The following is a 4,381-nucleotide window of genomic DNA, read 5'->3' on the forward strand; positions in this document are numbered from 1 at the left end:
TGTTAGCTACTTGCTTTTCTGTTTCAGCTGAAGCCAGGATCATCTGTGTGCTGAGAGAGGAGGAAAGACAAGACGACACCAGGGAACAGGAAAGTGCAGGGCCAATCCTGGAGCAGGAGAGAGGGGCTGGCCCTGTGGGGCCCGTGACTGGACACACTGGGCATCTCTACCCCTCCTCACGGAGGGTGGGACTCGGCTGGCCGCCCCGCAGGCCCGGGAGCAGGCTCGGGCCGTCTTGGCCTGGGCATCCCTGGCCCCGCGGACCTGGCGCTCAGCACACCCACGTCTGTCCCACAGGACTTACGGCGGCCCCAGCCCGGGTGAGCCAGCCGCCCGCTCCGCAGGGGAGCAGGGCCCAGGTCCCATCCTTCTCCCAAACCCCCTCCCGGTGCTGAGGGCAGCTCTGCTTCTTCAGACCCAACTTGCAAAATTCCCCAATCAAATGCTTTCTTTCCCGCCCCCTAGTCTTTCTCCAATTCCTCTGGGAGCAGATGGATTCCAGATAATTCCATGCCAGACAGCATTCAGTAGGAAAGAATTTTGGGGCTAACTGTTCTATTTTGGTTCTGCGTCCTCTTCCTCTCCCTCCAGCAAACATCAATTACATCCGAATCTTTGCTGAGAGGACAGCCTTCCACAGAAGCCGAGGGAGGGATGATCCGTGCTAGAGCCGGTTCGGGGGGCGGGGGGCGGTCTGCAGGCTGGTGAAGGAGGAAGGTTCCATTGTTGAAGAGGTGCCCTGCCTGGTGCGTGTGGGGAGGGCGCGTGGTACCTGTGGGCGGAAGGTGGCCCTGTGCCAGCAGGCCCCCCCTTTTTAAAAATATTTTTATTGATTTCAGAGAGGAAGGGAGGAGAGAGAGATAGAAATGTCAATGATGAGAAAGAATCATGGATCGGCTGCCTCCTGCACACCCCCTACTGGGGATGGAGCCCACAACCCAGGCATGTGCCCTTGACTGGAATGGAACCTGGGACCCTTCAGTCTGCAGGCTAAGGCTCTATCCACTGAGCCAAACCGGCTAGGGCCAGCAGGCCCGCTGTTAAGAGCGACGGTGAAGATTTCGCACCAGCAGGAATGGAAACAGAGCTTGCCGTGTCCCCAGTCTTCCGGGCCGGTGGCCCATCCTCGGCTGCGGGCCCACGTTGTCTCCCCCAAGGGACAGGGGGCGGGCCTCCCAGGGCCCCTGCTGGCTGGTGAAGACACTGGGAACGGGCTCCAGGAGAGCTTGGGAGGGCGCCCGTTTTACCGGTGCACGCACACCGTGGGGCCGCATCCATGAACCGTGGGGAGGTCTGCGGGCTGCGCCTCGGGTGAAGACGCACTGAAACCCTGAGCCTCGCTCCTCGGAGAGCCTGGGCAGGAGGTGCAGGAAGTCAGGTGCCTCTTCAAATCGCCCTGCTGTCATCGGGGTGTAACCATCATAGGAAAAAACTGGGAACACCTTCATCCCCAGTACCAGGAAGTGTCTAAATAATTATCATGCACCCACAAGCCAGGGGCCATGCAGCCAGCCACACAGGGACATGCGCCAGGCACAGTGAGTGAGAAAAGCGGATACAGAGGCGAGTAAAGAGCACCGTCCACGTTTCACATACAAACGCCAGCACGTGCGCACGGAAAAGACACTGACAGGATAGCCACCAAAACGTAACAAAAGTCATCTTGGGGGATAAGATTGCAGGCAATTTTTATTATGTTCTTTTTTTTTTTTGAGAGCTTTAGGTTTTTTTTTATTTTTTAAATATATTTTATTGATTTTTTACAGAGAGGAAGGGAGAGAGATAGAGAGTTAGAAACATCGATGAGAGAGAAACACCGATCAGCTGCCTCCCGCACATCTCCCACTGGGGATGTGCCCGCAACCCAGGTACATGCCCCTGACCGGAATCGAACCCGGGACCCCTCAGTCCGCAGGCCGACGCTCTATCCACTGAGCCAAACCGGTTTCGGCAGAGCTTTAATTTTTATTTTGAATCTGAATCAACTGAAAAATCCAATCTGCTTCTCACCCCTTGCTTCTTTATGCCCAAGAGGCTGGCCGCTGTGGGGACCATTTGTTCTCTCCGTGTCCCTGTTTCCTTCATCGCTGCTGCACAACAGCTAGGCCATCAGCAATATCAGGAGATAGAGCGGCAAAAGGAGATTGTCCATCTGCGTAGTGTATGCTTCTAGGAGGGACACTGCTGATGGACCCCAAAATCCAAGCATAACTGTGGTTTATGTCCACTTCACTGTCAAAGATTAAGATGAGGGCTACAGAAATGATCTGGGAAAATATAGATGTCATGGTCCCCTCAAAAGTCTTTTTGGTTCCAGGCCAGCGGATTTCCCCCATGGTGCTGCCAAAGATGGAGGCCACAGAGTCACCCACACCCACACCCAGGATGCTGGCATAGGGGACTAGGGCTCTCGCTCCTCCCAGACTACCCTTCTGTGTGCAGGGTCTGGGGATCAGCCAAATGGGAAGAGACATGCCCAGGAGTAGGTAGATGTTGTCAGGATGAGCGGTCCGCTGTCTCGTTCATCCAGGAAGAGGGAGAGAAGGCTGCGCAGAGTGTGGCCCAGGGGCCTAATGCGGAAATAGCACACATAGTCTAGAAAGATGAAGACTGCCAGACACACAGTGGTGGCCACATAGAGCAGCGGTTGGTCAAAGATGATACCTGGGACGTAGGTGGCTACCACAATGAAGTGGAAATATTTCTGGGTAATGGTGGGGGCCTGGTGTTTCTTGGATTCGGAAGATGACCGGTTGGCATTCTGGTACACAACCACCAGGCAGGCAAAGGTGGCCAGCAAAGACCAGTAGGCTAGGAGGTAGGGGCAGGTTTCTGTCCGAGTCCATGAAGACAAAGAGGGCGCTGAAGACGATGCCCATGAGGACCATCCCAGTCACTGCCACCAGCAGGAGGAAGTCCACCGGGTCGCCCTGGCTTTCCACCACGGGCAGAGAGCGCTTGATGAGCTGGTTGAGCTGGAAGCTGATGCCACCCAACACCAGCAGCGCCTCCCCCGGGGTGAAGCAGCAGGGGAGCAGGTACAGCAGGATCATGTTGAGGTAGAAGACGAAGATCACGGGGATGGTGCAACTCCTCGGGCCAGCAACAGGACCTCCAGGACCTCGATGACCTCGCCCACCCTCAGCGAGTGCTTCATGATATACGTGTTGACACAGCCAGCCAAGCCCGAGATGACACAAGTGTTGGTGGGCACTGGGAGAGTGATGCCCAGTGCCAACACCAACGAGAAGAGGGCCACTGCCATGCCGCTGGCTGCCACCATAATTCTAAAGCACTCAAAGTAGGGGTTCCTGGCAGCCTGGCAGCGTTCCTTCATGACCAGTCTGAGCAAAGGCATGAGCATCGCAGCGGGCAAGAGACCGTGTTGGCAGACATTCTGAACTGAAAGACAGCACTTCCACTGTTGGGCGCTCTCTGACGCCTGGGGGCTGGTGCCCGGTCCCCCGCCACCATCTCCCACCTACTGCGCACAAGTTGCCACTCCGCTGCCTTCATCACAACCTCAGGTGCCTTAGCCACGCAATCTTAACCTCCCTTGCAGTCGCCATCTTGGCTTCAATTTTTATTATTTTCTTAATATATTTTCTAGTTTCCTTTCGTAACAATAAGTATTTATTATGTATGTACTAAAACGTATTTTATAGTATGCGTATGCATTCTCATTGTATGCATTTTCATGGAAGTCAACCAACAGGAAAAAGGAAAGAATGTTAAGAACAGCTCATCGTTTGTTCTTTGCTGGAAGTGGAAGATGGACCGTTCATATACGGAATTCTATCACATAACAAGTGCTACTTTTTAATTTGCATCAAGAGGGAAAGCCTGTGTCATATTCATAGAATGAAGAAACGCACAAACTCACTGCGCGAAGATTTTTTCTCCCTCTCCAGACCCCTCCCCTGCACCCGGGGGGCTAGCCTGCATGGGCTGGGTCAGTGGATGCCATGACTTGGGCTGCAGTGGGTTTGGCCAGTGGGGAGCCCTGGCAGGAGATCAGAGAGAGTGAAGTCGTGTTTATTTGTTTCCCGGATCTCTCCCTGCAGGTGCAGCTGTTCATTTAGTATTTCTATATGACAAGCCACAGCGCCCCCCAGGTGGCCCTCTACAGCCTTTCTCTGGGCTCTGGGGGTCACTTCTTCCCTCGTCCCTTTAGGTCCTGGGTGGCAAACACCTTCCCTTGTTGCTGGCCTAAGGAGTTGCACCATCCCCATGAGCAACCCTTTAAATCCTAAGAATCCCGAAACACCAATCAGAAAGAACATATGCACCCCTATGCTCATAGCAGCATTATTTCCAGTAGCTAAGATCTGGAAACAGCCCAAGTGCCCATCAGTAGATGAGTGGATAAAAAAGCTGTGGT

At 54.2% G+C, this 4,381-nt stretch overlaps 1 pseudogene across 1 annotated transcript; it reads right to left on the reverse strand.

Annotated features, from left to right (window-relative positions):
* Window positions 1-2,101: 2,101 nt before the first annotated feature.
* Window positions 2,102-3,474, reverse strand: LOC308526376 (dolichol kinase-like; annotated as a pseudogene). Its single transcript has one exon. The product of its transcript is annotated as a dolichol kinase-like (transcript).
* Between the last annotated feature and the right edge of the window lie 907 nt (window positions 3,475-4,381).

Source organism: Myotis nattereri, assembly GCF_964212035.1.
Source record: "Myotis nattereri genome assembly, chromosome: 10".
Taxonomy (NCBI): domain Eukaryota; kingdom Metazoa; phylum Chordata; class Mammalia; order Chiroptera; family Vespertilionidae; genus Myotis; species Myotis nattereri.